The sequence below is a fragment of the Gavialis gangeticus genome, unplaced genomic scaffold (genome assembly GCF_001723915.1).
Source record: "Gavialis gangeticus isolate Ggan-Ray unplaced genomic scaffold, GavGan_comp1, whole genome shotgun sequence".
NCBI lineage: Eukaryota > Metazoa > Chordata > Crocodylia > Gavialidae > Gavialis > Gavialis gangeticus.
The window spans coordinates 50,590,751-50,604,618 of record NW_017728992.1 but is presented as its reverse complement, the minus strand read 5'-3'; the positions used below and the strand labels follow the sequence as shown (position 1 = coordinate 50,604,618).

General features: G+C 44.1%; 1 long non-coding RNA gene across 4 annotated transcripts in view; it reads left to right on the top strand.

The window, feature by feature from the left end:
* The window catches only part of LOC109301218, a 126,137-nt gene that overhangs the window by 23,741 nt on the left and 88,528 nt on the right, over positions 1-13,868 (top strand). For 3 of the 4 annotated variants that reach the window (XR_002098476.1, XR_002098480.1, XR_002098475.1), the window contains exons 2-3: positions 2,837-3,015; positions 4,166-4,309. This is a non-coding gene — a long non-coding RNA (uncharacterized LOC109301218). The remainder of the gene's footprint in view (positions 1-2,836; positions 3,016-4,165; positions 4,310-13,868) is intronic. The other variant, XR_002098477.1, reaches the window with a different exon arrangement.

Genomic DNA, 13,868 nt, shown 5'->3' with positions numbered 1-13,868 from the left:
CCCAGATGATTGGAAAAGGGCAAACATAGTGCCCTTATTTAATAAAGGGAAAAAAGAGGATCCAGGAATTACACACCAGTCAGCCTCACCTCAGTCCCTGGAAAAATCGTGGAGCAGATCCTCAAGGAATCCATTTCTAAGCACTTGGAGGACAAAAAGGTGATTAGGAACAGTTAGCATGGATTCACCAGGGGCAAGTCCTAACCTGACCAACCTGATGGCCTTCTATGATGAGATGACTGGCTCTGTGGATGCAGGGAGACTTGTGGATGTGGTGTACCTTGATTTTAGTAAGGCTTTTGATATGGTCTCCCACAACATTCTCCCAGGCAAACTAAGGAAGTCTGGGCTGGATGAATGGACTGTAAAATTAATAGAAAACTGGCTGGAGCATCGGACTCAGAGAGTAGCAATCAATGGCTCCATGTCTAGTGGCTCCATGGCAGCCGACTTCAAATGGAGTGCCCCAGGGGCTGGTCTTGGGGCTGGCTTTGTTCAGTGTCTTCATCAATGACCTGGAAGGTGGCATAGAGTGCACCCTCAGCAAGTTTGCAGATGGTGGGGGGAGTAGTAGATATGCTGGAGGGGAGGGCTAGGATTCAGAATAACCTAGACAAATTGGAGGATTGGGCCAAAAGCAACCTCATGAGGTTCAACAAGGACAAGTGCAAAGTCCTGCACTTAGGATGGAAGAATTCCATGCACCAGTACAGGCTGGGGGCTGACTGGCTGGGCAGCAGCTCTGCAGAAAAGGATTTGGGGATTACAGGGGACAATAAACTAAATATGAGCCAGCAGTGTGCCATTGTTGCCAAGAAGGCTAACGGCATGCCGGGCTTCATTGGTAGGTGTGTTGCCAGCAGATCAAGGGAAGTGACTTTTCCCCTCTATTCAGTACTGGTGAGGCCACACCTGGAGTACTATGTTCAGTTTTGGGGTCTCCCACTGCAGAAAAGATGTGGACAAATTGGAGAGAGTCTAGTGGAGGGCAACTAAAATGGTGAGGGCCTGGGGCTCATGACTTATGAGGAAAGACTGAGGGAAATGGACTTATTTATAGTCTAGAGAAGAGAAGACTGAGAGGGGATTTAATAACAGCCTTCAACTACCAGAAGTGGGGTTCAAAAGAGGATGGAGCTAGACTGTTCTCAGTGGTGGGAGATGACAGAACAAGGAGCAGTGGTCTCAAGTTGCAGCAAGGGACGTTTAGGTTAGATATTAGGAAGAATTTTCTCACTGGGGGGTAGTAAAACACTGAAACAGGTTTCTCAGAGAGGTGGTGCAATCTCCATCCTTGGAGGTTTTCAAGACTTGGTTTGACAAAGCTTTGGCTGGGATGATCTAGTTGGGGATGGTCCTGCTATGAGCAGGGCCTTGGATTAGATGACTTCCTGAGGTCCCTTCCAGCCCAAATTTTCTATGGTTCTGTAAAATATCTTATAGTAGGAGACTAGCCCCAGAAAGCTACATAATTCTTTGACATTGCAGGATACTGGTCAGGTTTTTAACAGCCTCCACTTTCTCTGGATTTGGGCCTACCCCCTCTATGGAGATCACATGTCTCAAGAAGTGCACTTCCCTATAAGGCAACTGGCATTTGCAGGTTTAATTTTTAAATTGGCGCCTCTCAGTCTCTTGAGCACTGTGTCCAACTTCTAGAAGTGTTCCTGGAAAGTTTGGCCTATCACAATGATATCATCCAAATGCATGAGCCAAGAAGTCCTTTGTAGGTCTGCTAAGATGATATCCAATGAGTCTTTGGGCATTTGTAATCCTGCTTCACTTCAATACTGAGCCCGCGGTAGACTGCCCTAGCCTTTCCAGTGAGTAACAGGCTCAGGAATTTAAGTTTAGTGGCCTCATCTTGTCTATTTAAGTGTACTGTTAGTTTGAACTGGTCATACCAGTCATCCCACATCTGGTGTTCTCCGCTAAAGGGTGTGGGGTTAAATGGCAGCCTTGAGGCATGAGGAGAGGGTGGTGCGTTTCCCTCCCCTGGGGTGTGTATCTTTCTTACCCAAATATCTGGACAGAGAGACAATTTATACAGGCTCTACATACTGCTCTGTGCCTTACGGCCTGTGACCACCACTGGCACCAATTGTAGCCTACGCTGGAAACCACATGGGAACCAAGGAGGAATTCTCAAGATTTGTGTGCGAGGTACTGGGGGGTTAGGGTCACAGGCCAACAGGCTTAGGAGGTTGGAAACACACAGATGAATGCATTAGGACACATACACTTCGAATAAATATAACAGGTGGATAGGCATTAAGATACACACACTTAGAATAAAACATAAGAGGCAGTTAACAGTCACCCAGTAGTAAAAGTCCTTCAGCAGCAGATAATGAACAGGGACACTATCAATGTGATATGTATGTTGAGGGATCCTTTGGCTTTCCCTCAACTCCAAGGGAGCTCTCAAACTAGCCTCCAATTTCCTCCCTGCTGCCCAAACATCCAGTTACTGTGCAGCTGCCTCTACACCCGAGCCCTGACTGCTGTGACCCACAGGGTCAGCTCTGCTACACACACAGGCTCCCCTCTTGAGTCCTGCCACCCTGGCTCACTGCATCAGCCCCAGTGCAGCTCCTGGATCTCTCCTGCTTGTCTTGCCAGCTGCAGTCTGCCAGGAATAGTGCCACTGTAGTTCCTAAGTCTCTGCTGCTGTTTCAGCAGCTGCAGCTGTATAGGATCAGTCCCATGACAGCCCCTGCATATCTGCTGCGTGACTTGCCGACTGCAGTTCGCTGTTCCCCTGTGTGCTCTCTCTTAACCATTGAGTAGCAGGTGCAAACCCCAGCTTTCCCTTGCCTTCTTTCCCTTTCCCTAGCAGCCTTCTGGGAAATGGAGTCCAGCTGCCATTTCAGTCCATTGCAAAAGTGTTTGCAAGTAGATTAAGAAAATATAGTGACTTTGGGATGATGATTTTGGATTTATGGTTACAGCATGGAATTGCGAGTCAGGACTGATTGTTCCATCAAATCCTGTAGAAATCAATAGCATTTGCAGGTGAGAAACTTGAAATATGATGTCTAGGCTCCTGGAATCTCTTCTCAGTTCCACTGGTATGACTCTTGAGTCTTGACATATAATGTAGGTGTCTAACCCCTATTGATCTGGGCAGCTACAATACCTTTTTAGGATTTTTGTCATAGGACCTAAATCTTACAGGTGTACCTACAGTGCAGGGTGTAGTGTAGTGTAGGGAGATTTGAGCTAGTTTTCAAATGAGGTAAGAAGCAGAATAAAGCAGCCTAACCTGGGATCTATGCTACTGCAGCTCAACTACTTCTGATATTCAGGTGAGTTTGTAGAAAACTAGTACCAGTATCTACTTCCACACTGTAGTGTAGTTCAGAACCCTTATGCTGATCACCAGTAGTTCCCACCAGTGTGATAAGTTGTACCACTGATGATCAATCAGCTCTTCTTGAATTCCCCTCTTGCAAGTCACCTCTGTAATGACTCATGAGCCATGCTGTCATCTCATCAGTGGTTTGCGGACCTGTGACAACAGGTGTTTTAATGCAAATCCAACATAAAACTAGGTTTATTTTTAAAAAGCTGTATTTAATATTGTGTGTCTTCTACAGAAGGCTCTTTTGGTACCAAGAATTCCACGCCCCCCCTTGCCTTTGGCACATGCAACTGCCACAAATGCAGATGAGTCAGATCTGCAGCTATTACTTATGGTGCAATCATGGGCACATGACAGAAATCCCTACAGAAGCAAACAAATTCTTATCTTGATAGCTCAGGATAACATGGGGCAAACCTCAGTTCCCAATCACTCCTGCAATCTCAGTGATTTCTCAGGTATAATGGAGATTATATCTCAAGATGGGCTCAGAATTGGGGAAGGGAAGGGTTAAATATATTATATTTAGAGATAGTCTGTCATTCTGCACAGCTAGTCTTTTTCATGCACGTTGTTACAGTTTTAATTGTAAATCTAATCTCTGTTCCTGCAATGATGTGGTGAACAGAAAAGGAAAGATTAGCAGAAAGACAGTTGTAGTTAAGAAAAGCATGGTTTCAAGAACAAAGAGCAGGAAACATGAAGATTTCTTTTTTTCTGCTTCTTTAATTTTCTCATCTTAAACAGCATCTGTTCACTTCTGTTTCTAATCCATGGTAACACTTTCATATTCTCTTTTAGGGCTTTTTTACTGCACAGAACATGTTCTTAGTCAGAATGTGGTCAGTCTCTGTAACAAGGTGTACATCAAGAGACTTCCCGGGAAACTTTGAGCCAAAGTAGCTAGGGACTGGTTTTGTGCATTGCTGCATCTGAAGGCCGAAGGTAAGTTTTTATTTTATTTATTTTTGTTAAATAAGTGTATCAGTTAAGGAGCTAACATTATTTCAGCCCCTAAATAAATGGTCTGACTTGCAAAAGTAATGAATAGCTATCATCTCTTGCTCTCCTCAGGATCCAAGTATAATATTTTATCAGATTTTTACATTTAAGGTAAGTTCATTGAGACCCGTTGGGTCTTCTGCCTTTATTAAAAGAAAAAAGAAAAAAAAGTAGGCCACTTATTTAGGTACCTAAATATGGATTTAATAACATTGGCCTTCCAGGCTATATAATCTTATCTCATGCAAGAGTTGCACCAGTTGAATTGGGCTTAAACCCCTTTTAAGGTATGCAAACAAGTTGTCATGGTAAGCCAGGGTGTTAGCTACTTGGCTTGTGTGCGTTCACTTTCCCTGCAAGGTAGGCCATTCTCAGTGATAGTAGCAGCTATTTTGGAAGTCAAAAGAACCAAATCAAACTAAGCATACTTCAGTTCTGACCAAGAATGGCCTCGCAGGGGCTTAATACAGGTAAACTAAATCCACTTAAATTTTAATTTGGATTAAAGATATAGCTATGTGAACAAGTTACCACAAAGTGAGATAAGGTATGAACTTTGCACATCACCTCCTCCTTGGTAACTTCCCGTGTGCATACTCTTTTGTTTGAGTGAACTACCTCACACTTACCATGGGATAAGAGTGTGCATGCATACCCTGGAGATACCCAGGAATAGCTGATGGGATAGCCGAAGTGTAAGTGTTTGCAGTTGTGGGGGCACAACTCTGTGCCACCACTGCCCTTGCTGCTGCAGGGTGCTGGCTCTAGCCAAGATGCAGCCCCATGCCCTGCTGTCAGCGCAGAAATCTGCGGAGGGAGAGGGGGCATGTGCCCCCTGTGTCCCACCCCATGCATCACCTATGGTTAATGGTGCTGGAAGTTCACACCCTAGCCTACCTCACAGTAACATGTTCACATAGCCATGCCCAGACAAGCTGTGTGAACATTCAGAGCTTGATCCAAAGTTCCTTGATTTCAGAAGGCTGTGGACGAGGCCAAAAATTCAGACCAGCAGAACAGTATCACAGCTGAAGCACAAACTTGCACCTCCCTTTTGGTGCTTTCTCACTCACCCTTTTAAATCAGCCAGAGGAGTTGAAGCATAGATATATGCTTGTATCATTTTAGGACAGCTGACTGTTTGTCTTGGATATCATGTTCTCACAGCACTGTCAGCCCAGCCCAGTGGAGGGAAGAGACATCCCTTGAAAGCTGGCACTAGTTCTGTTTTTTAACTGGAACGTGTAAGCACTTGTGGGACTTCAAGCAATGTATCCTTCATTTAATGGGCTAGGCAGATGAGTCACAAGCTGTACAGAAGTCAGTTTTCTGCTCCTGCTGTAAAAGCAACATGTGTAGCAGAACTCTCTACTCTTTAAAAGGCAAAACATTTATTCTTGATGGCCTCAGGAGAATAGTTCTCAATCTCTAATATCTCTTGCACTTGACCATAGGCACTGTTTGCATCTGTGAGTGACCCAAATGTAATGGGCTTATAACTGGTTTCCACCCAGTGTGGCTAAGTATAAATAGTCAATAAGCCCAAGGCTGAATCGATTCAGTCTTTGCAGGTTAGTTTAAACTGCAGAGATTAAATTGAGAAACAACTGGACATACATTTACCTCTGATTCAGGAAATTCAGCCACATACCTGTAGTGACTCAGGCCACATGCTGGGGGGAGGGGGGTGTGCTAGAATATGGTTCTCTGGCACTTCCTCTTCCTGCTGCCCCAAGGTCTCTGGGATTTGCAGTCCAGCATCACAGAACAAGGACTCTGCAGGGTTGCTTATCACTTCCTCTCCCTGCTTCCAGATACCTCTGGGATTTGTAGTCTACAGCTGCAGCCAGCAGTAACTTTCAGTAAGTTTGGCAGGCAGAGCAGCTCTGTACTCAGGGAAAGTGGAGGTTTTACTCTTTCCCTGGCCCCAGACCCCAGCCAGGGTTTGCTAGGGGGTAGTTCCTGCCACTCCCTCCTCTACCCCAATCCTTCTCTGCTAGAGCAGACAGCCCAGCCCAGCCCAGGGCTTGAAAGCATGCTGGGATGCTGCAGGACTGTGATTTAACTTGAACCAGGAAGGGGTCTGGGACAGAAGTTTCATAAACTGGTTTGACCCAAATCAGTTAAGTCTGACACTACATTCAAACAGTTTTTTCTTAAACTGGTTTCAGCCATTTTGAAACTGGTTTAAGTGCACTGAAATACTGTTATTACAGGTTTAAACCAGTTTTTGATCACTTAAACTGGTTTGTGTGTGACTTCTGTCCCTAGCCTGTGGGAAGGGGCAGTCATGGCTGCCTGTATGCATGAGACTCTGGTTTTCTTCAGGTTTTTAGGTGTTGCATACCTCCCACAAATTAATGTCCTTACAGACTGACCCTATATCCTCCTTCTACTGTAGGACTACAGGGAAAGATTTGGTTCTCCATTGGATACTCCTCCTGCCCTTTGGTGAAAGGCCTAGATGGAGTCACAATGCATGGCCTGGTATTCTCATTTGATACATTCAGGTGTCACTTGTGTGTTCTACAAATAGTGAAGTGAGGCCTGGAGGTCATTTCTCAAATCCTAGGAGCTTTACTTGAGCCTGCTTGATCTCTGAAACTCCATGGATGCAATGGCCATATCTGCCTACAGGAGAAATTAAAGATGTCACTGTGTCCATTGATACATGTATTTTGCTTTTAGAATCTGTCTAGAGTCTCCAGCCTGTCTGAAGATGCTCACCTTGTAGTGAAGTGAAAAACATGCATGGCTTAAGTCGTTGTCCAAGATCACCAGTTCCATCTGGGCACAGGCCAAATGAGATCAGCTGTTCCTGAGGCTCAAGTGGATGCTTTCATTATAAACTCTATAATACATTACAGCCAGTCATGTGATCTGCAACTTCTGTGGTCCTGGCTTAGTTTGTTCAGCATCTATGTTTAACTCAGTTACCCCATATCTGTTTCTGGATAAATTTGACATATGGATGTCTTATCCTAGGCATAATTTTTTGGTGTATGAAATCAGAAAAATGAATTCAGAAATGGTGAGCTACAGTGAATAGGAAGCAATGGAAGAATTAATAGTCCAGGCTGCTCTCTCTTGATTTCCCAAGGGCTGAATTAGTTATTTGAGTTACAGAGGCCTTTATCCAGAGCATTACCATTGAATTCAGCTAGCCCTTCTCTAGATGTTCACTCACATTACTGTGAACAGAATTTGGCCCCATATTTTATTACTATTTTAACTGACTTGTTCCCAAAAAGAAAGATGAATTGTAGAGGATGCTGGGGACCACAGAAACTTTGTACAGATTTTTAGTCGATGACCTAACTAGAACATATCCCAGCGCTGATTCACAGGATGCTTCCTACTGCTTTATTTTGTGTAGAACTCCCTACTGAAACTAAAGGCAATAAATTGTGTACGAGTCAGCAGGATGTGTCCGCATCATCCATGCTTCATTTACAAGGTGTTGAGGGAGGAGAGAAAGCGATAGATAGGAGCTAAGAGTTGTTCCTCTTTCCTGAAGCAAATTAACTAAAATTTGTCTGCCAGCTTGTATGAATCATAATTTAAAAAACTGGTTTGTAAGAGAGACTCTTGGAAATTAAAGCATCTCATATGTAAGGATTAATTACTGCAGTTTCCCTGTTGCTAGTTTTCCCTATTTGCCTACAGTCTCTGGCATCTCATGAGGCAGATCTGCTAGTACACAAAATGGGCCAAGTTAATCTTTTGTATAAATCCACTTTAGTTCCCTGAAGTTAAACCAGGGGTATGTTCGGCATGATCACTACTGTTATCAAGGGCTGGTATGGGCCATATCATGCCATCCTCATTTATATTGAATAGTACTTGTACAAGTACTGTCAAAGACAGCTTGTGGAGCAAAGTGCCACCCAGTGTCAGGATGTTGCAGACTGGCTTGATGCAAATTGTGTCACTGGATTTCTCTTGCTACACAGGGCTTGTTAAAATGAGGTGCTTAACTCAGTTGGAGCCTTTAGGTACTATGTTCATATGTCTTAGAAATATTAGGATCTAGGAAGCTTTTAGTGTCTTCAGCTCCGAAAGACAAAGTTAAGCAACTTTTGGAATTGGGCCTGGATTTCTCATTCATTAACTGCATTTGTATATTGTAGCATTTGCTTAGGACTGCTGGGGAGTGACAGCTTTGAGAGGAGGCCTTGTGTGGGGATGTGTGGGTCTTTGTAGTGGCAAGAGCAGCAGGGTTATGCTAGTCACTCTACATGTCTGTATTACAACACTTTTAAGTGCTAAAATATTTTATGATACACTGTGAGTGAAACAAAATAGTGGCTCCTAGTAACTTGTGTAAATTCCAGATGTGACAATCCTACTGGCAAACAGAGCTGTTTATCCCCATGCACGCCTTGCATTGTAATAGCTCCTGCTATTAAAAGCTGGCTGAAAATCTGCCTGCCTGCTGCTAGATGGCTATGTTAGGGACGAGGAAGAAGGACCCTTGAGTTGCACTTAAAAATTCCAAGTCCTCAGGCAAACTGTCTAGGGCCTTGAGGGATTTTTTTTTTCCCTTCAGGAATTGGACATCATTCTTTTGGGATAACACAGGATTAGCAAGGGGAAAATTAGTGGCTTAAGTAGAGCTGAATTGCAGCAAAGCTGTGTAATACCTCCCCTGCCCCCCACCTCTTCTTTTTCCCAGTCGGACGAGGAAAGAGACCACAAGGTTGTGAAAGGGGCAGAAGAGGAGGAATATACGGCTTCCTCCCCTCAGCACCCCTTCATCAAATTCTGTACCCAGCCAGCCCACAACTGCAGAAAGTGTGTGCGTAGTTTGTACAGCCCTTCCTGCTGCCACATGGCAACACACATGGGAGCCCTTTTCACACCTCCACCTCCCCTCCCCCTTGAACACACACAGGCACTAGTTTATTGGGGATTAGGTGGAACAGATGCATGTAAGATGCTTACAGCCTTTTCCAGACGTAAGGCCACTTTCCAATCAGCTCAGAGGAAACAGGGTAATGAGATGGAATCCCAGGCACAGAGCAGCAGAGACAACTAGCCTGTTCCTGAGATGCTTGGACCACCCCTTTAACTCTCTGCACTCTCAGCACCCTGCCTCTCATTTTCCATTTGCCTGCATGTCTTTTCAAAGCTCTTTTTTTTTTTCTGGAAGCAGCTGATGTCAGCTAGCTACTGCCAAACAGGTCAGGCCACTGCAGCTGAAATTACTTGTGATCCTTAAGAAGGGCAATGCATCAAACATGTGCCTCTTTAAAAGGCAACATCACTTGAAGTGGCTACTGAGATGAGTTGCCTATGGCATCACTTTAGTAGGCTCTACAAGGACTGATAGGTTTTTGGGGTGGGGACAGAGGAGGAGTTGAGGGAGGCTGTTGCATATGATTAAAGTTTTGCCTGGGCTCTTACTGTCAGCAGAACTGTTGAACCTTCAGGCTGATAGTAGCACTTGCTGAAGTTCACAGTGCACTGGAAACACTGGGGAAAGGTACCTTACGTGTTGATCTCCTTGTGGCTTTTTTTTTCCTCTTTCATTTTAATGGTGGCCTGGTCAGTAGTATTTTGGCCCTACAGGCACAAGGCTTGATGAGAGCAAGCTAATTATTGCTGCTGCTTGTACCTGTTGCCCTCCCTGTACCTGTGCACCTCTGTTTTGGTCAGGAGGGTCCACTGGAGTTCAGATATCCATTCAGTCTCCTTGTCCCCTCTTCCAAGGTGGGCACTCAATAGTGTTGCCTGGGAATGGTGATAGTGCTTGGGAGAATACTTTTAAAAGCTATTTAAGTGCCTAAAAATGGATTACATCTCTGCAGGGAAGTGTGTGTGGGTGTGGAAGGGGAGGATTATACACACTTGTCTCCTACTTGTCTCCTAGCTGTCTAACCACCTTTCAAATTCTGGTCTCCACACTGAGGAACAACCACATGCCACATCTTTTTTCATGTAAATGGATGGGCAGTTATTGGATGATAACTTTTTTTTTTTTTTTAGGCACTGTGGACCTGGAGCAGATTTGAAGCCACAATTAAGAGATCTCCTGTTGCATTCATTACTGTTTTGCAGGGGAGTGATCTGCGACCTGCTCACTGCAGTGTGTGTATTTATTTATTTAATTATTTAATGTCCTGGGGCTTTTTAGCAAAGGACTGTCCTGTCACTAAGGCAGCGTTTCCCCTTGGAAGAAACTTTCCAAATGACAGCTTCATTCAGGAGTAAACAAATAGCAAGAGGCTCACCAGAGGGCAAGCATCACAGCTGCAACTCAGCAGATCAGAGCTAACTAGTTCGAGGAGGAGACTGGCTTTTCCAGGCAAACCTGCTCCTCAGAATAGATTGCTCTTAATCTGTGGCATCACTTTGCAGATCCTGGGGTTAACTTTTCCAAGATTTTACACTAGCTCCTTTGCTGTTGCACTTTTTTTTTCACTTCATTTTTAGAAGCCCTTTCCAGAGCTGATCAGAACTTGCCAGGGCATAAAAAAAAATGAAATGCGTTCAGAAATGTGTCCATTTCAATGACACTTAATGTTGGAGTTTCTCCAAAAGTGAGAGACCTGGTTCTTATCCTCTGTGATCTTCTCGAATATAAACTTATCAAGTATCCAGCATGTTGAGGCAATACTTATAAGTGTCTGTCTTGAGGATATATGGAGCACATTCAGGTTATGCACCAACTAAAACCTTCAGTCAGCAGTTGACAGGACTCGGGTTAGATAGCAATGCGTTCTGAAATAGGCGTAGCACTGGAAATGTGAATTATTCCTTTTTGGGTTCACAAACCACATCATCTTAAACATTTATGTACAATGCCCATCCCCAGGGTGTTTAGATTGGTAATTTTTACATCATATAGGAGCAGTTGAGGGAGGGTAAGGAGTGGCAGGTAGATGGAAACTGTGGGCTTGCATGCTAAGCTTTTGGTGGGCCTCATGTGGTTCGCGGGTGCCGTCGGTTGGACAGCTCTGATCTATGAAACCTTGAATTGCCGTTGGCTTGCTTAAAAATGAGATTTTTAAGATTCTCTTATTTCCCTTCTGGGGTTCTTATTTTCATAGTTATGGAGTATATGTAGGGGGAGAGGGAGGTTGTCGGGGGGTGGGGGGTGTCATGTTGTGAGGTGGGGTGTTTGGTTGGTTGTTTTTCTCTTAAATGAGGACTTGAAGTCATATGTAGTCACATGACTCCAGGAGCTGGGATTTTAAGAAAAAACATCAAATAGCATGATGCTAACGATAAAACCATGAGGAACTGGCAAACCTCTGCTGGTCTGCGATGAACTAGTAAAAGAGTACAGCTGGCTTCTAGCCTCCATACGTCTACGGGACTTGGGTGAAATGCTGCTAGGACCACTCCCAGGGATGTACTGTGACATTTTTCCATCCAAAACAGTGTGATATGGGACCGCAACCTACTATGAGCACAAACTGAGCATGTATAGTAGTTAGCACGTTAGGGCAGGGTACAGATATTACACTTTTACCAGTTTAAGCGTTTGGAAACTAGTCTAACCCCAGAACAGAAGTTCGGCGCACATAAACTGGTTTAAAAATGGCGGAAGCCAGTCTAAGATTTGCACCCCCCCAACCAAGGGGCGAATGCGTGTTCTGTTTGCTGCTGACCAAAACTACTCCACTTACAGAAAACTGCATAACTTGGATCAATTCTGCCTTGGGCTTTTTGAATGCCTGTACCTAGCCTGTGAGTGTCATCATGGTACATGTTATAGACACAATCACAGTGTGGCCAAGGGTCTGTATATCCAATGGGCACAATGGGTGGGCAGAAATGCATGTTGTACCTTTCTTAGCCACCTTCCAAGGCATTAATAAGTTATCTCACTGAGAGCATACCCCTAAATTCCCCTGCACAGACATACTAATGGTTACCTGGGCACCCAATGTCACTGCTGCTGTAGCTCTGCATTTTTTTAGTGTTGATTCTTCATGGCCCTAGCAAGAATCTTGGCTTTTGCTGTCCTCCGTTGTTGTGGGGTAACTCATTTACCTGGTTTTCCACTTTCTCGCATCCAGTAAAAATGAAATCCTCAAAACCTTAAAAGTAGTACAAAAATAAATATCCAGAACAGAGACAAAGCAAAGGATGATTTAAAAGAATAAACATGGGTGATGCATGTTAAATATGTACCCTCTCAGTTGCTACTCTGCATTTTTTCCCATTGGTCAAATATACAGGGTTGGAAAGTAAACACACAAACTAAATATAAATACAAGCCACGCTGAAGTAAAAGCCAAGCTAAAACAGTCTTCTAGTGCCATTCATGGAAAAAAACCTCCATGGTCAGTATTCCTTTAAGTTACAAAGCATGAACCAGGCACAATTTAATATTAAAAATCAGACCAGTCTGTGCCTATGGCCCAATGCATGTTCATTTAAATTGCATTATGTAGATAGCTATTGCTAAGTAGTGATTTGACCAATTTGGTTTGGACAACTAATTTTAAAGGGGGTGGCAGAGAGGTTAAGGCATCCCAGAAGTTAGATGCCTGTCTATTCAGGCTGGGAAGTTAGAAACAGATGGATGTGATACTAGACACATCCGTCTCTTGTATGCCATGGGCTAGCACACTTAAACATACCAAACGGGCCACTATGCTTAAGAAGACAGTTGACCTTTTTGAGACCAGACTAATCTTGCAGTCATCACCATGGGATCTGAGCAGCTGGTATCTGACTTCTTTCCCCTCCCTCTGTCACCACTCCCTTTTAGTTTCTGAAATAGCAAGCTGCTCAAAACCACCAAAGTGAAGCACTTGGTAACAGGAGTGCACAGCAGGCCCGTAGGACCTCACTGTTCAGTGCCCCACCTCTTGTGCAATTGGCCAAAGTGGGCATACCAGGCTACTCTGAGAATGGTCTGACATCAGTAATGAGACTGAAGCACGTTTCCTTGCTGAGTCAGGGCTAACTTTTCAAAGCCTCCCCTGAGGAATGGGACCAGACTTGTGTCTGTCTCCAGGTGAATGCTTCATGATTCCCATTCATAGTCAGGTAGCAACCTGTATCTGAGCAGGGAAGCTAGAGCATACCTCTGCGTTATAGTGGTATTTCCACATCATTGAAAGGTTTGTATGTCAGTAAAGATGCTCGCCCTTCCCCTTTTCTGCACAGCCTTTTAATTGTGATGGAGCATTGTTTGTAAGGTAGCACAGTCACATGCTTTAAAGTGACAGTAATTCCTTCATTGGTGAGGAGATACTGCTGACAGTCACCTAGGGTAGGTCTTTCCTGTTTTTAAGTGTCATGACTGAGGAGTGTCACATGAAAAGTGAATGCCATGGAAGAACTGCCATGTTTTTTCAGTGAATGCTTTTTAGAATGAGGATTATTGAGGCATGAGAGAGTCGGGCTCTGTATATTACTAAAGGTTAACTTAGGATCAACCTGATATGAAGCATGAATAGGCTAAGATCGTTACAGGTACAGTAAAGGTGCTTTTCCATTTCCACAGCACACTTTTTACCCCTGTATTTTCCTGCCCACCTTA